Raw genomic sequence first — 24,320 nt, 5'->3', positions numbered from 1 at the left:
CAATATAAAAAGGCAGGTTTTTTAACCGCCATATAAATCACACTGTGCAATTAACTAAGAGCCAATCGCATTATTAATTACATCTGCTTTAATAAATGTTGTACAGTGAGTGATTGTGACTACTCAGCTGTCATGAACTTTATCTGGGCAAAGTGTTCAAATGTGTATCACCTCAAAAGGCTCCAACAGGGTCAAATTATAGTGCATGCACACAGAAATATTCTAATGCATCCTGCTTCATTAATACAAAGTTCATAGAAATGGTTCAACAGGCTGGTATGGACCATCTAGCGGCCTGCATGGGCAACATTTAAATGAGCTAAATGCAACCTGTTTGAACCCTTTGGGCGTAAGAATGGGGGTCCTTAGTCCCCCCCCGCACTCACATGTCTAAAACCTCAGAGGGGTCAAACTACAGGGCGCAGGGCAGCCCTTCCTGCCAGACCTAGTTTGCTAAGAGGAGGAGGAGGCAGACACCCCAAGGGGAACCTCTGCGCATCAATCTGGGGAGGCCAGCTGGTAATCACACTTAACATAGGAGCAGCCCAACGGCAAGCATCAGGAGACGACCAGAGGAGATGCAGGCAGAGAGACAGAATCAGACACATCCATTTGATGCCTGTCCCAGACCGGGTGTTAATTACTTCTCACCATGAAACACCAGTTCACATTAACTCTATAACCATAAAGAGGATGGGATCAGGGCCAGAGGGAAAGGAGCGTGAATGGCTGTTTGTTTGAGTGCAGCAGTGTTTGGTATAGTTTCCTCTTGGGCTTTAACAAACTATGCACTATGTTTGTTCAAGTGTGTTGTATCTTGAGGGGAGCAGACTAGAGTGAGTAGCAGGCATCAACAGAAGGTCTGCTACCGCTTGTCGTCAAAAGTAGATTACTGTCACTTCATCAGAAGGAGCTGAAGCGAATCATTTTTGTAAAACCTGGAGGTACCAAGGGAGCGGGCAGAAGGCTGGGGAGGTGACAGTGTGTCGATGTATTCCCCAAGGCTTTACCAGATAGTCTGGCAGGGATTAGTGTGTCTGTGTGTATGAGGGGCTACCTTTACTCCAGCACACAATAAAATGACGACTGCAAATACTTTGATGAAGAGTCCTTTTCCACCTCTCACTTCTGAGGTAGGAAAGAGGCAAAAAAAGCATGAAATCTATAAACTCATGCTTAAATGTGCTGAAGACACATTTAAGATCTCACCGAACACATTTACAGCAGCAGAAATGTAATATACACAGTCCACTCAAGGGAAGAATAAGTCTAAAAAATATTTGCACAGACAGGAGACAGAAGCATTTTACATGTCACAGGTTTAAAGTTCTGTAGAAAGTGGACATAAGTAAAGAAGGATAGTAAAATAGATAGGAAAGTAGAAGAAGTGTGGTCAAGGGGGAACACAAGCTGAGCGAGGGAGATATAGGGATGAAGTAAAAACCAAGGGTGAACACACCAGAGGAGCCTGACAGTCAGCCAAGATGCAAGGTGGACTTAAACTCAGCCAGCGATGGATCAATCCTGCTGAGTTCACACGCCTTATCATAGCCTCGTCTTATCTGGCCCCTGTTTCTCAATGTGCGCCACCTCTGCCAAGAAACCATAGCTGGCTTGTTTTTGAGCAATGACCTTTTGGGTTCAGGAGAGTTGGTGTGTAAATATGACTTTTGGGTGCTGCCGAGAGGGCCATTTCTCTCCTCCAAAGAGGTCTGCTAAGGACAGAGCTACCAATTTTAGACCCAAGGCAACCGGCAAGGGGTGTCTGAGTAAGTGGTAAATAATTCCTCTGCCAGCCACCCAGCTCATGTTTCTACCCCTATGGCCTGGGTGGAAATGTAGGTCTATGGAGTGAAAATGAAACACGAGCCTCCAGAAGTTTAACCTTGATGATGTTTTAAATTGTTGTTACTGCAATGTACTGTTTTTTCTCTTTCACTGCTTGGCTATTTCTGTCTTGACAAATAATGCTACCCTGGGTGTAAAAGTTCTGACATTTTTATCCAAAGTGCCTTACAGTGCTGAGATTGCATATTCACAATGGGAGGATACAGTGACTTTAAAGGGACAGTCCAAATTTTTTGAAGTGTAGCTGTATGGGTTACTCATCCACCATCAGTGTGTTACATGTAGTAGATTTTGGTTTGCACACCCCTAAGTTTGGTAAAGCAGACTGGAGTCCAACATGGAAGCAAATTAATGTATTGCTTTGCATGGTGGTCAGTAACAAAACATATTTTAGCCACTTTAAGAAAGTCCCCATTTAAAAATCAATATCAGATCAAGTGTATGCTATACTGGAATCATTTTCACTGCAGTAACTTTTTGCCAGACAACCTGTTTCGACCGTGAAGCTGTTAACGACTTCAGTTCCCCATCTATGCTCTTCAACGCCACCAGACTGCATTGAAAAAAACTGTAATTTTAGCTCAATGACCACAGCAGCTGCTGGTCTACCACTGCCTTGATTAGTTGGTTATTTTTTGGCATTGTGTCACTCCGCTGAAACTGAACTTAACAATTAAATGCCAAAGTCACACAATGACACAAACAAAATAGCTGTTCCAGGCAGTAGTGCACCAGTAGCTCCTGTGTTCAGCAATGTTCGCTTTTATCAATGGAGTCTAGCTTTGGAGAGAGCAATATATAACGGCTTCATTTTCCCACTGGAAATCATTTTTTGACATTAGGGAAAGCTAGTGAAAATATTCTTAAAAAAGCATGCACTTAAACTGACATTGATTTTTTTCAGTGTGACTTTCTTTCTAGGTGGCTAAAATATGCTTTGTTGCTCACCTCTCCGTGGCAGTAGATTGCTTACCATCCATTTCAAACTGGTAGTATGCTGATTGTCATCTACTGTATGTAATACACTGTCTATGGAAAAGTACCCCACACAACCCCACTTCAAAAAATCTGAACTATCCCTTTAAGGGATCCTATAATGCATGTGATGGTTGGTAAAATGCATTTCCCATTGAATCATACTATGCAAAACCTCTACCTTTACTCCTCCACTATTATTTACTTTCTTTGTCTAATTTACAGTAATCAGGCTCAGCACAATATGATGTTCCAGGCAGCAATAATTACTTTTCATGATAAAGAAACTCCACTGCTTATATAGTTCAGTTCCCAAAAGATCACTCCTGTTCTTATTATTGCCAAGAGTTGTGCTTGGAAATGTAGGAACCTCACAACAATGCACCACAGTCCACTATTATAATGCATGGTCTGTCATTAGTGCTATTTAACAGTGTAAGAGTAGTGCATATCAGCTATGTAATGCTTGAAGCAAATGCAAATTTAGTCCTCAAAGATTATTGATAAGCAAGGGAACAAAAAAGTTCCATTGTTTTGTTAAAACAAATGAGGTTCAGTATTGTAGCTAACATCATGCCAAGTTTTTCTGTGACTTTAAATTATATGAGTGCAGTCGTCTATATAACATAATATCTATATAAAGACATAGCCTCATATTCAATGCATATCTGCTGTATCCAGAGACACATTGTTTACTTCTTGCTGTAGGTTTTTTATACATGTGCAACAATGTCCTAGATCACACAGTCTTTCAACTGTGAGCACAATATGTTATGAAGTTGTAACATGTTACATTCATTGAGTGTTTCCCCAGCCTGGTTATGTGGCAATAAAAGAAATGTGCATGACAAGGGGTTGCTAATCCACAAATCATGAGCGGAGAGGAGGGGACACTTTGCAAGACACACTGCCTAATGTTTTCACAGCCAGACTAATTGCACCTTGTGTCGCTGGAAGAGCACTGATTTAGCACTCGGAGCGTATTAAAATGAATAAACACAATTAGCTGTGAGTGTAACAGCGCCTCTGCACAGCGCACATTTCTCTCTGCGACGACAGTCACTTCAGAGTAGCTGTTATTAACCGTGTTGTTGCGTCAAGTGCGATGTGACTAATTGCAAAGCACTTGATGCCACCAAAATGTTCCTAATTTGAATGTGAATGAAATGAACAGGGCACTGGGTGGTAAGAAAATTGGATGACTGTGCAATTGTAGGCCTAAAAGCCTTTAACAAAGGGCTCTGCATGTATGTATAGTAAATGTGCACTGTCTGCTGATTAATGTTTTGCTCTCATTATGACTATTGAACTATTTAAACCCTCTGGTGAGAACATGGCGTGGATTCAAGTAGATAAATAAAGGCATAGTAATTGAAGAGAAAAAAGTTATTAATAAAGAGTCCAATATTCAATGTTACATCGTCCAATTAAACTGTGTTTTTGAGTGTGTGTGTGTGTGTGTGTGTGTGTGTGTGTGTATGTGTGTGTGACTTTCGCAAATGGCAGAGATCTCATTTTGACACTTAAAAATGTTTTGATTGCAAGTTTCAGTTCCAGTGCAGCATCTGGAAAATCTCCACTGATAAAAGGCTCTTAAAGTATCAAGAGCGCTGCTTGCTTTGCCTCTATAAAAATCCAAAAGCTCAAGTTGGTTGTATATCAAACCGTCAAAAATGCACTTGATGTTAACAACCCCAAGATGAAAAAAGTACAAAAAACAGTCAGAAAGATGTCAGCTTCTAAACTCTCCTGAAATAAAATACATGGCTTTGAATAGCTTCCAGTCAGTCTGTGAGGCCTGTAGCTATCTAGAATCTCCCTCTTTTCTCCCCTTTGATCCCGGTAAAAATGAGAGACAGAATACACCCTACCGTTGAGGTAGGGGAAATAAAAGAAAACAGCTCAGAAAGTAATAATTGCAAAGGAAATGAATTTCAAAACCCCAAGGAGGACACTTCTTCAAGACCTCCATACTTGGGGGAAAAAAAGCATCATATCCGGGGCACAATTCAATTAGCTTTTCTTCCAAGTGTAAGGAAAGGAGCTCCGGGGAGAAATCAAAAGTTTTGTCCAATAAAAGAAGTTTTCAAGGATGTAATGTTCTTGCTGCCCCCTCCCCCTGCACTATGCATTACTACTGCTTACAAGCTTGCCACTCACAAATGCATCGATCTGCGATTTCGACAGACAAAAAGAATAAATAAATAAATAAATACGTGGAATTAAATAAAACAACACCTTGCTGATGCAGCTGTGACAGACACACCGGTCACGCTCAGCCGACTGTGCCTGGCAGCTTATCCTTGGCATTTTCATTGCCTTTTGTCTTTCTTGCCCAGTTATTTGACAGTGATCAGGGGTGATAAATTGTTCAATTAAAGCCACATTAAGAATCCAGAACACACTTGACACACAGCCTCTTGGTATACGTGTTGTCCAATTACTCTGAAGGACAAGACTCCTTCTTGCTACTGACAATCAACATGTGACTCTCATCATAAGACAAATGGGTTTATTTATACAGTCTAGCAGACTGATTGAATACTGGAGTGCAAGACAGATGATTCTGAGTTACAACACAGGGTACAACCTAAAATTCTCATCAGAAATGGAAATGTGGAATGATTTGTGTTGATTTTTCAAGAATACAGAGTAGAACAAAATCTATTCTCTACTGAGTTGGAAAACTGCCTTTAGTTCACCAGGGTTGCCAAAATAAAAGTAAATAGTACAAACTAGTGAATTCATTGTCTTTCATCTGCATCTGCCAGCTCGATTCCACTGACTCTGACCTTTGACCTCTCAAATTTTAAGATACTTCTTTGCTGGGTTCGTTTTATTTACAGGAACAAAAACAACAGTGTTTAGACTCCTCTGTTCAGAAAGCCTCAGTAAATGAAAGGCTTTACTAATCTTTTTTTGGCTTGCAGTTGCTGTTGGGGTGGGAGGGTGATTTGAGGGGAGGGTGTATGTTGCCCAGGGAGGGTTTAGCCTTAAATGTTCAGATAAAATTAAGATCCATTGCAATTCAAATTGGACTCACTTGACTTACTGTAGCCTGCCTTAACAAAAACAGAAGACAAAAAATCAGGGCCATAGCCTGGAGCTATATCTAAACTTTTCAACACCATCAGACAAAAGTTACTTCTCAAGGCAGACAATTACCCTTAAGAAACAAGAAGTAATGGTGAAAAATTAAAAAGATATTGACTGTACAAACATCAGAGAGATGACTTCAAGGAGCTCTTTGTTATACACCGAAATACCTGCAATCAATTACAACAAACTTCACACAAGGCTCACTACTACACACTACAGGCAGATTCCAAGTGAATACAAAACTACTAAAACATTGTTATCTATGGTGTAACACAAGGTTGAAAGAAATGTTACAAATATTTAATAATAAGGCGATTTCCTCATCCTTTTTATAGGTAACATTAAATGGTTACAGGTCTATTGCTTGGCACTTAAAGTAGTGATGAACTTTCACCCTGCATCACATCAGTATACATGCACACCAAGTGGCTGAAAGTTGCTTGCCTTGATGTTTTCTAATGTGAAATGTACGTGTTTTGGTCAAAATCTCACCAGAATGGAGGCTCAGTGTTTTATCTGTGTGTTGGGGGATCCTTGATAGTTAGGGATAGTTTATACGCATATAAATCTATGTTAACAAAGAACAAGGAAAATTGAAATAAGTTTCCTCTACAACGCATCCAGCACGAAAGAAAAGAGCAAAACCTTTCCTCTTTTTCCCCAGCAGACTGAAGAGAAACCCGGTAGATAAAACGGTACAGCATTATGGCAGTGTTAAAAAAGGAGTTGTAGAGTTACCTAACTCTTTATGTATTTACCTTTTACTATCTTAAACTTGCTCTCTAAACTCTAACCGAGCATTTGGAGAGTTAAGAAGAAGAAAAGTTGCAAGCACTTACTTCAACGGCGTGAGAAAAGTATTTCTGAAACTACCCCCTAGTTGCTTGACGGGGGACAGCTTTAAAAATCCGTATTCTTTGTGGCTGAGCGGTCGTATTCCCTCAGAAAAACAGTTACTTCGCCTCCACACGGTAGGAAAAAAAGCCGCTATATTCCACTTTCCTGAACAGCAGAGCAGTCACTTGTTAACGGAGGGAGCGAGTATAAAATACTCCTATTATTCCCCGTGCGTTTGTATTCCTTTCCCCCCAGGATCAGACGCTCCGAGCCAGAATCTCCTCAGTGAGAGAAAAATAAAACACCATATAATAATCCGTGCGCGACACTGCCGCGCGCGGATCTCCTAATGTATATCTCTTTATTGGTGTCTGTCGTTATCTCCGCGTCCCAGGTTTTGGTTCCTTTCTTCCTAAATCCACCTCGTACGGACTGGGGGTGGGGAGACAGGAGTCAAATACCCCCCTCTCCCTCCCCTCTATTGCAGTGAAAAAAATACGGAGCCTTGTGCTGCGTTCAATGGCGCCTCATAAACTTCGTCTCTTGACTTCTCCTGAATCGTAAATCTGCCGCTTGGTGCGTTCAAGCACGTTTAGTCGGAAATCATAACACAATGGGGCCTGTAAGGAAACGAGTTACTGTGGCTGATCTTTTATTACATAAATCTGTGCTGCGATGGCAGAATGAAGAGAAGATATATAGGAGTGAATGTACAGAGCGATGGTACAGTGACATAAAGTACAGGAGAGAAATGCGTTTGGAAGAATATTTTACAACTTGTGTTTGATTTTTTTAAATATGTAAAATTACTAATCAAAGATTTGTTATATACAAACTACAAGGCTGAAGTTATAAACTACAAGGTCCTGACTACAATAAAAACATCACTATATTCTGATGTTCTATAAATAGCTCTAATTATTATTATTATAAATTATATGCAAATAAGTAAAAATGTGACCATTTTCTGCTGTAAATGATTGAGAAATCATTATTAATAGCTTAAAAAAATAGCTACTTCAAAGCAAAATAAGCACTTTTGGTAAATGTTTATGCTATTGGTTTGTTTGTTTCCTTCTTGTTTCTATTTGTTGTTTTGTTTTGGTTTTGTTTTGTTTTGTTTTTTTTGCAAATTGCTACAGTCACTTCCTTATGTGTTCTCATATCATCTAATTAAAAAGCATATATCCATGCATGCACATTGCCTTAACAATATAAAAAATGATTAACCTGAGCACTTACAGAGATGCAAAAAGTCAGGGCTGCAATGCAACACATCAATTTATTTGCATGTCCAGATAAACCACACTGTGATGTTAAAGTGTAGATAAGGCAATTAGATCCAGTTGCATCATAATTATTGTTTGTGGCATTATCGCAATTCAGAGAAGTAACTTAGTTTTAATTATTTAATGAGTATGTTTTACTTTTGTGTGGCCACTCTACAATGACATGTCCCAACCGTCCTTGTTCTTGTTTAAATTACAAAACCAATCAAATTAGCTTGATTTGTTTTAATTTCAGTGATGATAAAATAACCTTTTTGTTACAATGTGCTAAAAAAAAGAACAGCAAAACAAACAATCAGTTGCAATAAAAGAAAGTCTTGCTGTAATAATTATTGATATGCAAAATTAAAGGAAAAAAATAACGTTGATTTTCAACAACTTATGTTGAGCGTCAGCACTCCTCGCCCTTTCACTTTCCTTCCAGTGGGGAGGGATTTGGACATGTTTTCACCCAGTTACACTGGCTTTGAGCTGAAACAGCAACTCTGTTTGGCTGGTAGAATTTGAATTTGAATAGTGACAGCTGGCGTCCACTTTGTCCAGCAGGGAGGCGAGACACAGACTGGAGACACACCAATCTACTGACCAAGTCACTTACCAGCAGCCTGCAAGCAGCCAAATATTAGTTCACGTTACTTAGGATGAGGTCAGCTAAATTTTCTTTACTTCTGTTCGAGATTATATTCTAATCCAAAATCCCCTCTAGCTCAGAAAGTGACTGGCTAATTCTGGGATTTACAATCCATTGTGGCCTCTGAACAGAACAAGTAAACGTGTCCCCTATAGCCTAGACACAAGATGAAAAATGCTGGTAGCTGATACGTCAAATCACCACCCTGGAGCATTAAGGAGCAGGGTGTATGATGGGAAATTGGAGGAAATGAGATTGAATTTGGCAGTCTTTGGAAGGGGGGCTACAATTTGTGAGGCACAGTGCATCAAATGAAAGGCCTTTCCTGCCCAATTGGAGGGAGAGCAGCAATATATTTAGTGTGAACTTTTCAAGGTATGCAGGCAGTAATGGATGGGAACAGGCCCTTTTAAAGAGACCCATCTTAGCTGTGTGTTGGCAGAAAGCCATCCTGAGCCACAAGCAATCCTCCACTGCCCTCTCTCTGCTCTTTGTTTAAAACCCAGCGTGACATGTAACACACCATAAAGAGGTGCGAAGGGGTGTGAGTGTGAGGGGAGTTATAATCAATTTAACCGGTGAGTAAAAAACATGCGTTTATGTTACGTAGATGTCTCCCTTGGCCTCTTATTCACACTACAGCCCCTTATTTAATCAGGCCGGTAAATCTTAGCGGCAACCCAGAGCTCTCACCACCATTCCCCTGGTGGCATGAGCCTTAACATGGTAAATTTCACTCGGGTAGGGAAATGCGCTCGGTGGCCGAGGCTAGTGCTTTAGAAGGATAAAAAGAGCACTTACCGCCTGACATGTGCAATCCATAACGGAATAATGAGACTCCTCCACACTAGGAGCTCTCTTCCCCTGCTCTCCCTCTCCACTTTTTGTTTTCCTTGTGAGCGTTCATAAACGCCATGTAAATTCAGAGAGTGGAAGATGTGGCGAGTGCTCGAGGGAAAGCGCTTAATCGTTTGCGTCTTGTTACCAAATCGTGTAACAGCATGTACTGTGTAAAGATGCTCCAAACGACCAGTGAACCTTGTTGAAACTACTGGCCTCCTTCTGTCAACTGTTATGCCTCCAAGTGAAGGTGATCCTCACCACAATGTCTGCTTGTCACTGTTCTTCAACATAAAAAAACACCAACATGCAAGAAAAAAGCATTTCAGCAAAGAGAAAAATTCTTCAAATTATGCACAAGTTCCAAACATTATGTTTGAAATAAACTTGTTTTACCTGATTTTAGGACGTGGGGCTGTTAATATCAACAGTGATATGATATGAAAGTCAAAAGACAAAAAGATTGCAGTTTGCAAAAACATCTTAAACACAGCATCGATTGTTCTCATGATATAAAAACACAAAATATGAAATAAAATAAAATATTACTTATTTAGAATGTAGCTCCAGAGGTATCATGGTCTGATCTTCCTCATATTAAAAACTGATACATTGTAAACAATAACCTCGCTTAGTTGGTGGTTATAATTTCTTTAAAAATGCATTAGCCACTATATTTGAACAGCTTTTGTGTTTGCTTTTTTCCCTTTAAAGGTATGGCCCTACTATGCATTAGAAAAACAATGCATAGACTCATATAGAAGTAATCCCTCTAAGCCGTTACTTACGACCTAGAAGTACGTAGCTATTCATTCATTCGCTTAGACCCTATCCTCTGTCTGTATTTTCTTATTTTCTTCTTATTTTGTTGTATTTGTGATGTTTTGGCTGTGTAGCCCTCAGCCAGGAACAGTATGCAGCTGAGGTCAGGACTTAAGAAAAAGTGGGCAACCAAGTGTGATTGTAAGCAACATTCAAAAGAAAGCTACCAAATTGAGAGTAAATCTGAAGTTGACTTTCACTTTCACTTTTTTTTAGCAAGAAGTGACCATATATGGAAAAGAGGGTGGAGCTGTGGAGGAGCGAGGGGTGGATCTGACTTGTAGACTGTAGCGAGGCCTTGCAGACTGCCTGTCACTCAAGCAGCCCCGCCCTTAAATATGTGCAACTTTAAGCCTTGATAAAATGTTGAAATTAGCTATAGAGACCAGAACCATTTCATGTACCAGGCTGTAAACATGTTTTTTCTGCTGTAATGTTGAGCATTTTAACATGAAAGTCTGTGGGTATGGCATTGGCTTAATTTCTGAGCCTCGGAAGTTGCCGCTTAATACGCAGAGGGTAAACAATAAGCAGTTGTGGGCGGAGGGGCCAAATTTGACTGTTTTTACTGCATAGTATAAAAAGCCTTTATAAAGCCTAAAACATAGAATTTGCTTTTTCATATAGCATGTGTGTACATCAGAAAGATTTATGCCAACATTAATAGGTCAGAAATTTGTATTTTGTAATAAATGGGTGAATAAATGACATTTAGGATTTTTGCCTACAATTAATGACCGTTTACTTCTATTTACAGAGGTGCCCAACTCAAGAAGAGCAGAGAGTTACTAACTTGTCTACACTGCCAAAGTTTAGCTTGTCTAGATTTACAAGCTTTCATACAATTCTTCCTTGCCCCCTGTCCTGTTTTTAACTCCATGTGAAAAAAAAGAATGTCGCTTCTTTCCTTATTGTCTCCCTGCTCCTCTCCGTTCATCTGTCACCCCTAGGGGTTGAGGCACAATCACCTCCGATAGCAGCGGGCCATCGCTCACTCTGTCCCTGGAGGCGACAGCCCACTTACTGCCAGCTCGCGCTCAAATAGAGGACATTTCATCACCCCACCAAAAACACAATTAAAAACACGCACACGCTGCAGTCAACGGCCCTCAAGAGCCACCCCCAGTCGCAAGTTTAGTTACTCTGAGCCTGCCTCGCCCTCTCGGATATTTATTCTCCCTGAGGTTGAGTGTTTGTCAGCTAAGTTGGAAAGTACTATGTGGCGTCTCAGTGCCAACAAGACAATGGAAGAGAGAGAGAAAGGGGACGAGCACTCAGTGCTCACCCATCTCAGAGAGAAGAGCAGTAAGCACGTCCGCCTTTGGTGGACATGCAGCCTCAACAGTTCGCTGATAAGTGACCGTGCTCTGGGCTAGAATTCTCTCCCTGGCAGCCAAAATGGAGGATGGTGTGCTGGGTTTGTGCTGATGGGTAATGTGCTTAACATACACGCACACATGCACATACACACACACACACACACACACACACACACACACACACACACACACACACACACATATACTGTACACACAAACACACACGCACAGCAAGCAGGAACACAGGCAGACTGACGGCTATTAGAGTGCAACGATGCTCCCTCTTATCTCCCACCATGATAGAGATCTACAAAGAGCTTGAGAGAGATTATGAATTCATTACCTTGATACACAAGTGAGCACTGCGATAGACAGGAGTTTGAGAATGGAGACGGGAGCTCGGTGGGTGTACCGGGAGGGGCAGGGATGGGAATGCAATGAATTACATGCTTCTGGGTAGAGAGAAAATCTGTTACCTCTCTCTACATTTTTAGGAACAATTAGCTCTTCAGAGGATGTGGTGCATTTATGTGTTACATTAGAGGCCAGTTACAATAGTGCCCACTGTCTCACAGAGCATCACTTCAATACAAAAGGACATGTGGACAGTTGCAAGGTTCAGATCTTACTCTCCAACAACAAGCCACCCTCACACTTTGTCTTTACTGCCTAATTTTTCATCTAAAACAATATCTGGCAGGTTTCTTTGCAACTCAGTGCTGACATCAAAGGTCCAGTGTGTACATTTTTATGGGGATTTAGTGGCAGCCAGCAGTGAGGACTGCAGATGGCAACCAGTTGAAAAGTGTCTTGGTTAGAATTCTTTTAAGGTTCATTGTCTGGGAGATTTTCACCAGGGGTTGGATTATCTGTCTATCTTGTCTTTCAAACAAATGGAGGAGGTGATTTAAATATGTAAAAACACTGAATAAAGCAGTTCCACATTACAAGTGTTTCTCCAACACAGTTCGGTATGGCAGACAGGCCGCTAACCTAGAACTTGTTAATGTGTGCTGTTGTTTTTTCTCTGATAATGTAAGATCCAGACATTCAGGAGCTTTTTACCAGAAGCCCAATTATATGTCGAAGTGTCTTCCTCTCTGAAATTAATGGACACATTGATTTAAACTGGTAAAACACTAAATAAAGCATTTTCATAGAACAATATCACTGTTTTTTTTTTAATGACCTTTTTGCAGAGGGGCTGCTAACTACGGTGGCCAATGCGAAAATGCGAATGACCCAACTTAGAGCCAGTGTTTGGTTTGTACTTTCTGGGCAACTATAGAAAAATGGTGAAGCAACTTGGCAGTCTCCATAGTTTAACACCAACTCGCTATATAGGTGAAAACAGCTCATGCTAAAGCGTAAAAACACAACAAATTTTATTTTCAAATCATTGTACATTGAAGAAAACAGACGTATTGTAATATATTCCATCTCTACCAATATAGCCCCGTTTTTCTTATTCTGTTTTCTTTTTTTCAAATTTCTCCCACGTCTTCAAAGTAACTAATAACAAAAGCAGTGCAGCATATTAAATTTTTTGAATTTGGGTCCATCTTCCATGCTACTGCTCACTAACGTTGTGTTTTGTTTTGACTTGTTCACTCCTCAGAGCAATGTGAGCAAAATCCCATTTTTGTGCATCCAAACTGTCATTAAATGCATCCTGGCATGATTGCATGATAAGAGTCCCACTTAACAAGTCTAACAATAGCCTTTGTGGAGAAGACATCAGATAAACGCCTAAATTATAGAGTGTTATCTGCTGGTGCAATGCATGAGAGGCAGTAAAACCCTCTTGGAGGACTTTTCTGTTACCAAACACTCACTTACTCCTGCCTCGCTTTCTCCTGGATTTCTTTTAACCGGCTCGCTCTCAATATGACTTTCTCTCTGAGAGTGTTTTCCCTCCAGCTCTGTTGAACTCAGCTGACATTTGGAGGCGGGTGAAAGAGTGCAGCTAAATAAACCAAAGAATTTCAGAAGAAAGAAAGAGGACGGAGGGAGACAAAAACACAGACAGGGAGGGAGTGTTTTGTATTACCGTGTTTAACTGTGTGTCCTGCGAATCCTGTTAAACTGACAAGTGTTGTTTTATATGGTGCCTGCTGCTGCAGTACATTTCAATTTTCTAGTTGGCATTACTGGACTGAGCACAGTTAGTTTAACTGTGAATGTTGTAAACTAGTGAAGGTTTCATATATTCTCCACTGGTGTGTATCATGCGTGGGGTCAGTCCGGTATTTGCCTTTTATTACACACTGTATATCAAATAGTCATGTCAATACTTGATTTTTATGTTCTGTCATGACCACAGCCAATGTACGAAGAGTCTGTTTGATATTTGATTTGAAAATGATTTTTTTACTTGATTTCCTGCAAAGGAAATAGTGTACCCCAGAAAAAATGGGTATGCTCAATAGTGGCAAAAATTATTAAAATAACTTAACCATCCTGTGTTTTATATCTTAATGCTGTATGAAAGGACTGCTGCTGTAAACAGAATTCCTATCATGTTTGGGATAAAATTCACCAAATCATCACCGAAAAATTATAAGGTTCTATCAGACATTTTTGTCAAAATTGAGTTATTCATATATTCTTATTTCCTGACAGTTTCTTAACATTGTGTAAGGTGGTTTTTGTTTTTGTTTTCTTTATGCATTTCTGGATTTTTTATTTAGATAACAAAAAAGGTTCGTATAATTTATGCTATTTGGAATGCAAAACTTTGAAGTACAATATCTACAAAATGCTCAGAACGCAGATAGAACATTAAAGTTCTGAGGCGGCGAAATATAAACCAAAAAAAAAGATTACATGTCAGCAGCATTGATTTAAACATATAATTTCTGCTAAGAGACATATAAAAGTCTTATTGCCTTATTATGCTAAGTGTTTTCTGCACTGGTGTGTTTTCAGTGTGCTAATAAGCACCTTTACTGAGTGATGTGAACCTGTAATGGTGTATCACCATATAAATCCATCTTTCAGCAAAGTTTGAAACACATCTTTGATTGTTTAAAGCTTTGCTGAAGCAACCCAGTGTATAATTTATGCTGTGTGTAGGGGTGTTTTTACGCAGTAATATGTCATTACTGTGTGTACATGTTTGTACACGTAGCATCCCATGAATATGCCTTTTGTGTGTACATGTGCCTCTGAGTGATTTTTAATGAACTGTGTGTGCATAAGCGTGTGTATGTTAAAACGCATGTGCCTTTCAATATGTGTCATTGTATACTGTGCTCTGTGTGTGTCGGCATTTGAGTGCCTTTAACGCTTTCGGGTCACTGTGCGCGCAGTGCAGTGTGCAGATGTAAGTGCGCCTCTCAGTGAGTGTTTGTGCACATGGCTTGAGTGTGTGTGAGTGTGTGTTTCTGCACCGCGGAGAGGGGGGTGAAGCCAGAGGGGCCAGGAGTGATGAGTGATGCCAGAGGTGGTTTTCTACCAACCTCTCCACTGGCTTGCTGGCTCACTAATGGCCTCCTCAGTGGGTTGGCTGACCGACTTGCTGGCTCTCAGTGGCTCCGTCTTCCTTATTTGGTAACGGAGGGTGGGGGATGGTGGCGGCGGCGGCGATAGTGGATGGGGGGGGGGGGGGGGGGGGGGCGGTGCTCTGTTTACACGCAGGGTCAGAAGGTCAGAGCGCTAGAGTGCCATGGAGCAAACACAGATCACTTAAAGACAGTAAGAGAGCAAGCGAATCGTTGCTTCACAGCCGTCAGCTGGTTGGATAGGGGCACATTCGTTGTGGAAGTGTGTGATTTTGTGTGTGTGTGTGTGTGTGTGTGTGTGTGTGTGTGTGTGTGTGTGTGAGAGAGAGAGAGAGAGATAACAGTACATACTTTGGTGAAGCCCTGGAAAAAAGATCACTTCTACAGGTAATTCCCCCACACATACATGCTCTGTTCTCTCTTACCCTCTTTGCTCTCAGGCTCTAGACAGTTGAGGGGAGTCAGTGGAAAGGAAATTAAAGGCAACCATCCTTATAGTTTTGCTCTTGTCCGCTTGACTGCCTGCATGCCTGCCTGCTTGCCTGCCTGCGTTCCCTGGGCAATGTTTATGCTGTGCCCTGCCCAGGACAGAATAGATTCGCCCACACAGCACTGTGCTCTCAACCAGAACCTAAGTAGGTCTGGCAAGCCCGAGCCACAGTCCCATTCACTCTCACTCCTCTGGATTAGGCCCTATGGCCTGGGGCAACACAGCAATGACTGCATTAATAGGCCTAAGATAGCATCTCTCCACCCCACCCTAAAAATATCTATCCAAGTCTTTCATATTAGGACACATCAGCAGGTTGTTTATTTTCATCCATCAGCTTCCCCAAAGTTTAGTGTGGGATAGTTTGCAAACTACTTGAGGCCTAAGTGTCTGTCGGGTCAGCCAAAGCCCTCCAGCTGGTATAAAATGTCACATAAAGACTCTACCTGTAACAGATTTTCAGAATTGATGGTTGAGCTGCACTGAACGAGTACTAATATAGAGTACTAATATATTTCAGCTTGAATGTGTTCCAACGTCCAAAGAAATAAAATGGAATATTCTGTGATACAAGACATAAAAGGGACCTTTAAAATGCATCATGATGCATAGTTTTCCTCCATCACTGTGAGGAAAGCGTAATAAGCAAAACATCTTTTCATTCCCAAATGCCATGAAATTACATGCGCTGGCATAATCAAATTCATTACCTCCAAACTTGAGGTTATAATTTACATTTCTTTAAATGCCGCTACAAATAAGTGGAGCGTATATAATTGAATAATGCTAATTTATTGCTGTGTTTTTTCTCTTCTCTCTTTATGATGTATATTGGGGTTGTCGCGAGTACAGTACGCGTGCAGTGGAGACACCGCTGTGATGAGGGTGGTGGCTGCTCGCAGGGCACATTATCCAGCCTGTCAGACTCTCAGTGCCATGCTGCGGATAACACCACGCTGCAAGAACACAGTGCCTCTTGACGCCAGCTGTAAAGATTAGCTGAGCTTTGTTTAATTGTGCTGCTAACATCCTAGGAGCCACTTAAAAGCTGCTGCTCTCTTTCCCTTCGAAACTGTCTTTAAAGCTCAGCCAACAGTTCCTGCAGCCTGTGCGCTCAGGTGCAAAGGCCATAGGGATTTGGCCAAGTACACCCCCCCCCCCCACCCCCCCCCAACTACATGCAGTGCATTGACAGGTAAGCATCAAACTGACATAGATCTCAACAGGTAACACCAGTGACAAACAAATTTGGTAGGTTGATGAATAAAGAGTATCTTTTTTTTAAAAAAAAAAAATGTTATATATCCAAGTTCCAACTTAACTGTGCCATTCTAAAACCATCCACAGACCCCACTGGTGGCCCCTAGAGGTTATGTTTGCTGTCTAACTCAATCAGACTGAAATGTTATGCACCAAAGAACTGAACTAGTGACAAACCTACCAAGTTACATAAATTGCCAACCTTAGAACCAAACAGTCTTCTAGCTGGGATAAACAACATCAAACATCATGAAATTGTGTCCTATTAGATGTTTCTTCCTCCTCTAGTGGTGCATATTTTTGTGTTAGGAAAAATAAAACTAACTACATTACACCTGTCGGCGCAGTGCAGTTTAACACTGATGACCTTTTATTAGTTCACCACCAAAGGTATCCTCACTGGAGGCTTGATCGTGGTCTGTGAAAGACCCGAAGCAGCTCAGCAAAATTGTTGAGGTTTCTAAAATAATAGTCGGAACTGTCACATTTTTCAGAGACATGTCAAACATCTGTTTTATCTGCAGACAATTAGACTTGTCAATATAAAAAGCATGCAAAAATGTAAGGCGCCAATTTTATTTTCATGTGCAGTGTGTGTGTAATGTCATCGCCAGTATAACTGACTTCTGCAATGTCCTTATTCCTTTATGTGAAATGATTTCACTTTTCTTTTTAATGAACATCTTTTATTTGTTATTACATAGAATCTACTTTTAATACACTTTTTGACAAGTAATACTTTTACCATTAACATTTTTTTATTATGTGCTCATGTTTTTATTGTTGGTTTGGTGGTAAACTATCCAGAAGTGAAGCCAGGGCACAAGCATTTTATTGCATTGCAAGGCATCTCTGTACTTTTTAATGCATACAACTAGAAACTTTTGTTGATTTTAAGCCAACAAAACTGCCATTGTGACCTGTGATATATGCTGTCTGGCCTCTACAACACAACTCATGACAAGCTCATCAAAGTTTTAAATTGGTCAGGAAGGCATCTCCTGCCACAAAGAACAGGAAATCAGATGAATAAATCATTCAAATATTAATTAAACTTGTTCACAGAGAGCAGCTTTTAAAATGACAGTCTCAAAAATGCTCTGAAATTTCTTTGCTGGTGTAAATGACACAGTCAGGCTGTAAAACCCACCACTGCGCTCTTTAAGTTTCCAGCTTGTTGAGCCCGTGGTGGGGGGTCCAGATGTGCTACCTCGGCCCCTCCACCATTCTAGCAGTCAAATAAAGCAGGTCACCGAGGCCTCACTATCATCGCAGCCAAATATACCAAATACAGCTGTTAATATCAGGACTGGCAGCCTCCAGCGGCGAGGTGACAAGAAGCAGGCCGCCCCCTGCACTCTGAGAGGGGATTTCTGGGCCTGCATCTGCTCTGACACCCATTAGCTCACACTCATCCACAGTTTCACCATGTCTACCACTCTGCCAGCAGCACTAATAATCAGGTTATGATATGGAAATGAGGATGGGCTATGCAGTGTATGTAATGGTTGCTGAGTCAACTACAGTAGATATTTCAGATCAAAATTAAACTATCCACTGGACTGGAGCTGTAGCAATGAGAACAACCCAGATGTTACATTTTGACTTGACGGTGTCTTTTCTGGATGAACAAGATTAATTTACATGGCCATACAGTGCGCACATGTAAAATTAAGTGGTGGGGTTTCATTCCAAAAGTGATACCTATGATATAAACACAATAACAGATGTGTATTGGTTGTTTTAGAATAATGCATTCTGTAAAATGTAACCAGTTAGTAAGAAAAGGTCTTTTTTTTGCATGTTACCCCCATCTAATTTTGGAGAAAAGGTCAGTTGAGGTGTGATGTTAGTGATTTAGATGAGTGATAGATTGAGTCCAAGAATGTGAATGATGATCAATGGGCAGACTATGACTTTTTAATTAGTCTTGCGTTAATACTTCACTTTTTTTCTGCTTCTCTGCCCCTCTCTTTGTGCGTGTAGACTTGCATAAACTAAATGTGCTGTCATGCTGTCCAGGAATTCCCCGAATGAGAGATTTTAATCTCAAGAGACTATTCCAGTAAAATAAAAATTAAATAAATAAACAAATGATACAAGCAGAATTAAAAGCAGGAGTTGATTTCAATTAGAGGAGGACTAGGATGTTATTTTACAAAGCTTCTAATCTCAAGGGGACAGCTAACGCTTTATACAGTGCAAAAATAATCAGTTAATCAATTTCAAAGAGAGTTCATGTGGAAACCTTTTGAAATGAATTCTGCACTTAGTGGTATGCACCAACATGGAGAGGACTGAATATGAATGAACTTGGAAAAAGTCAGGCGAGTGGGTACATTACACTTCTCAACTGATGTGTGATAGCTTCCAGGTCTGAATACCACCAATGTGGTTTGCAGAATAAAAGAATGGCAGGAGTACAGGAGGAGCTCCTCAGTGTCAGCTTGCTGTGACAGGTAGATGATAGCTCTCTCACTGCCTCAGCTCAGCTGTCAATGTGGATGGATAGGTTCAGCACTGGGAGAACGGAAATACGTGGAGGAGGATGACAGTTTACGATGTGTCACGTTATGATGATCATTAGGGAGGGAAAATAAGGACAGTGTTCCTGCAGTGTCACTTTTCAACCAAACTTCAAAAAAGTTTTGCAGTGTTTTGTGGACATCTTTACTCAAAATCGGTTCCATGAGTGCACACAGAATGACAAAATGTACAGAGCATACAGGATGAATTACTAAGCAGAGGCATCTTTAGTTGGATAAGTCAAACTTTCTTTGGGTATTTTCTCTACTATTTTGATTAATTGCCTTCTATGTGCTGCATAAGGGTCCATTAGCGACAGAAAATATATATATTTATTAGACATGCAGGAGTTATCTTGAGTTTCTGCAGGTATTTTAACACAGAAACACTGCTACATATTGATTCAAAATTGACTGATTAAATTGATTCAACGATGGAAGCATAGGGTTGCTACAGACAATAAGTACCATCTGCAGTGGTGTGAAATACAAGGAGGACATGGAGAGAAAATATCTTCTTCACATTATGCCACACTGTGACGATCTGCAATCTGTAACCAGAGGCAGTCATAGAAAGATGGAAAGGTGGAGGAAGGAGTGAAGGAAGCAAGGAATGAAGATGAGAGTAATGGACTGAAAATCAGACAGACTTGAGGATTATAAAAGAGCATATATCCGTGCCCCACAATTTAAAATCACTTTTTTATGCGGTGCATGAGACTTTTTCTGGAGAACAAAATTACTCTCCTAATATGGTGGTGCACTGTGCAATAAAAAATAATTTTTAAAAAAAATTAAAAAAGAAAAAAATGAGGGGGCCCACTCACCACTGGGTTGTTTTCAAAACCTCTTTAGCTTCATATCTTCAGCTGCTCCAGCGGCTTCTTCTTCTTGTTACTCGCTCACTTGTACCTTTAAAGTAGTTAGAAAAAGGGGGAGAGGGAAAAAAAGAGAAAGAGGGGAAAATGAAAGAGAAACATTAATGAAAGGGACTACTAAATGAACTGCCTCCTCAAGTGGTAGGTGTGGGAATTCGACAAATGCAGAGATGAGTTTCTCTCTCTCTATCTCTCCCTCTCTTCTCCTTGCCCTTTGTGACCGCAGGACGACAGTTCTCGGGCGAAGAGGAGGCTTGCCGCTGATTGCCTGAGAGTGGTGGAGTGCGAATCTGCATGAAATCCCTCCTGACTTTTTTTGATCATTTTCTCCTTCACATCTCTAATGAGACTGATCCAAATCTGTGGGTGTATATGTGGGTGTGTATGTGTGTGGGTGTGTGCATGACTGGTTTCGGTGTGTTTGGATATTCATCCATATACATACAGATCCATAAGGTTATGGTTTCTATAGCAATTTGTGTATATTGATACAATATAGGTATATAGGGTTGATTGCAGTTATTCTATAATTTCATCTACTTTAACATGAGTGCATGCTGTATGTCCATTTGTATTTTTTGTGTTTGTACATGTAGAGGTACTGGTGTGAGTTTCTATGCATCTGGAGACCCTGTACTGCACCGTAGCCTTACTCAATATTCAGTGAATATTCTTGGTCTGCAGGTCTGCAGCTGTGGGCGGCCATGAGTCCACCCTAAGGAGCTTCCACTGAGCGGCTGAGGAAGGTTATCTCCAGTGAAAGGTCAGAGGAGCTCATCATTACCCTGCGCCCAGAGTCTCCTTCTAGATAACACTATGAATATCATTGCTGGAATGCACGACAGGGGCATGATCGATTAATATGGACACTTAAGCTCCTATAGAGGAGCTTCATGCACTACATGGCTTGTTGTGGTGAAGTGGTGAAAATAACAGAGTTTCGACATAAAAGGTCCACTATATAGGATTAATAGGATATGTTGGTAAAAATGGAATATAACATGATAAGTATGTTTCCTTTAGTGTATTGTCCCCTGATAATAAGAATTATTGTGTTTTCACTACCTAAGAATGAGCTGTTTAAATATCTACATAGGGGTGGGGATTTCACCTGTTTTTTTATTCTTTATTCTTTGTCTTTAAATTAGTAAATTTTACCTGTTTGTTTTGGAGAGAAAGAGACCTCTGCAGATATTTCAGCTCCCGGTAAAAACCTCCTGAAAATCTGGATCTTAAGTTATCAGAGAAAAATGGTGAGCACACATCAGCAGGTGCTGTGTTAGCAGTCCATCTGCAATGCACCAAACAGCATTGGAGAAATACTGATTTGTAACATGAAACCACGTTATCCAGTGTTTTTACCAGATTATAATACCAGTTCCATTTGTTTTGCTAAGGAGGAGACCTCTGTGGATAATTCACCAATTGGTGAAAACCTCCTGAACACCAGAAATAGAAAAAAGTGAGCACATATTAAATTATCAGAGTAAAAAGGTAAGCATACATTAGCAGCTGAACACTGTCGGAGAAGCACTGAATTGTGACGTGAAATTGCTTTGTTCAGTGTTTTTGCAGGTTTTAATCACCTGGTCCATTTGCTTTGGAGAGGAAAAGACCCCTGTGAATTATTCGGCTCCCGGTAAAAAAAACCTCCTGAACAATGAACGCTAAACAAATCCTAAATTGAAGTTCAGGCTTGGCACTTGGGAGCTGGTTGCAATCTGCAATTGTCACCACTAGATGACAATAAATTATCTAAATCCTACACATTGCTCCTTTAAGTTTGTCTTGAAAAAAGAAAGTTGAAAATACAATATTTATGCAAGTTGTGCATACAGAGTCAAATTACTATGCCGGTAGAGTGCAAGTAATGAGAACACATTATTCATACTGCGTGCAAATGTTATGCCCATGCTATGATATTTAAACAACACAGCATATCTTGGGCTCAATGTATGTTTTTATGCTTTGTTTCTTAAATTATGCTGACTGCTGCTACTGTCAAGTGCTCTGTTACTTTAAGCAGCTAAAATCTCGATGTTTGCATCATTTGGGTATGACGCTGAAATTAAACTTCCTTTGTCGAATTAAATTTTTAAAAAAAGTATTACACCTTTGTGAAAATAAAATGCTACTTTTTCAAGGAAGTCCTACCAAAATTAATGTTTATAAGACAACTTTATGCTGTGTTGTAGGATGAAAAAGGAAATGTTTGGCAGCAGAAAACAACTTTTACTGACTCCTATCTATCCTCAGCATGATGTTATTGACTTCTCCCTTCCTCTCCCTCCATCTTTGGCTCATGAACTGCACGCTGCTTGTAGACAGTCTCCCAGCATCCTCTATGGGCATTATTACCTCGACGGCTGACGGTCAACATGATCCTTTATTCTGACAGGCCACTGGGGTCAAGTTGGCCCTCGCTGGCCAATCAGTGTCAACTAACAGGCTGGCTGCAGAAGGATCCCCTGATGCACTAACAGCAACACAGGGGAGTGTGGGCAGTGGAAATGTTGGTGTGTGTTACAACGTGGCTTTGTGAACATGATATAGAGTGCATATGGGGAGAAAATGTAGTACAAGCTCATGAAATTGTGTGTGCTTGTGAGAATATGAGTATGTAAAACATTTTGTAAATGCATGCGTGGCTGTTAATACACATGAGCATGCATGCATGTGTGTGTTAGGCAGAGAGGCCGATTCTGCAATACTTCCTCCTCCCACATGCCTGGCTGCCAAGACGAGCGCGGGGGAATTTGTTTAATGTACAGCATTTATTCACTGCACACACACTGTTGCACTACCGCTTCCTCCGTCGCATGAGACACTCCCTCGGCTGGGCGAGTCGCCATTAATAAGCCGGAATGAAGGGTTGGCCAAACAGCACGGAAGCTAAAACTCATCCCAAATCACCGTCTAAGATAATGGAAATCTCGACCGGCTTCTTCACGATAGCACACAGGTGAGAGAGAAATGCTCAAACTCTGTCTGTGTTGTTTTCACTGCAGATCAAGGGTTAAGTAATGCTTTGTCCACTCATGTGGAAAGCAGCTCGGGTTTGTTTTCTCATGACCCTGCAACATATTGGCATTGAGTTTAGTCACCGTGCTGAGACAGATGGCCGAGCATCATGGTGCATGGCAAATTGGGAAATGAAAACATGTATGCTCAGAAATGGGTCCATGTATTTTCTCTCCAGCAACGTGACCACATAGGGTACATTAAAAGCAGAGGAACCAGGAACTTTCACTCACTGAGCATACTTGAAAAAAATAAAAGCTTAAAGTAAAAAAACACAAGGCTGACCTACTCTGTGCAAATGTCAACGGGTCTGCTACTGGCGAAGTAAAAAACTGCACATTTCAACCTCAGATGATGAAATGTCAACTCAGTTTCTGCATTGTTACAATGTAAAGCTATTTTCTTCTCTTTGAATGAAAGAGCCAATGTTGCCATGGTAGCACCTGATGTTTTCATGTCCTGTCCACACCTCACCCTCATCAACTCACCTCGTCACTCATCGTTTTCCAACGTATAGAAGGACTAATATGCCCGAAAGCAATTAAAATGCTGTAGGCTTCTCGTTCTCCAGTAATGTAACTACATGTCATGGTGATGCAGACCTCCTGTTTATTTTTTTAAGCCGAAAACCATTTCCCTCAGTGGAAACAAAGCTTTTATTTACTTTTACTTCACAGATAAGACACTATAAAATGTGATGAAAACAGAGCCCTTACACAATGGCATTTTATGTCTTGTGTATGACTTGTGTGTCATTTCCTTAAAATGTTGCTGTTGCTCCTGACTTTGTATGAGTAGAGGAAAACCCTGCTAGCCGCTAGCTTATTTTATACAATGTAAAATGCCATAGGTTTGCGCTAAAACAATAGCATGTTGTATTTGTGGGGCAAATGTGTCCAGGAAGGCTTTTGTCTGTGAATCTTGCACATCATAATAAAGCCGATTTGTGTACTCGTGTTAAAAATTGTCACTTTTAAGCCATA

The 24,320-nt window shown here is 40.7% G+C and overlaps 1 protein-coding gene across 10 annotated transcripts in view; it reads right to left on the bottom strand.

The window, feature by feature from the left end:
* The window catches only part of ptprsa (protein tyrosine phosphatase receptor type Sa), a 257,348-nt gene that overhangs the window by 190,050 nt on the left and 42,978 nt on the right, over positions 1-24,320 (bottom strand). For 9 of the 10 annotated variants that reach the window (XM_042515641.1, XM_042515661.1, XM_042515673.1 and 6 more), the window contains exon 1: positions 6,762-7,214. The gene's annotated coding sequence lies outside the window, so the exon portion shown is untranslated. Of the gene's footprint in view, positions 1-6,761; positions 7,215-20,265; positions 20,351-24,320 lie in introns of those variants that run through there. The other variant, XM_042515634.1, reaches the window with a different exon arrangement.

This window comes from Plectropomus leopardus, chromosome 3 (genome assembly GCF_008729295.1).
Source record: "Plectropomus leopardus isolate mb chromosome 3, YSFRI_Pleo_2.0, whole genome shotgun sequence".
Lineage (NCBI taxonomy): Eukaryota > Metazoa > Chordata > Actinopteri > Perciformes > Serranidae > Plectropomus > Plectropomus leopardus.
This window is presented reverse-complemented; position numbering and strand designations above follow the sequence as displayed.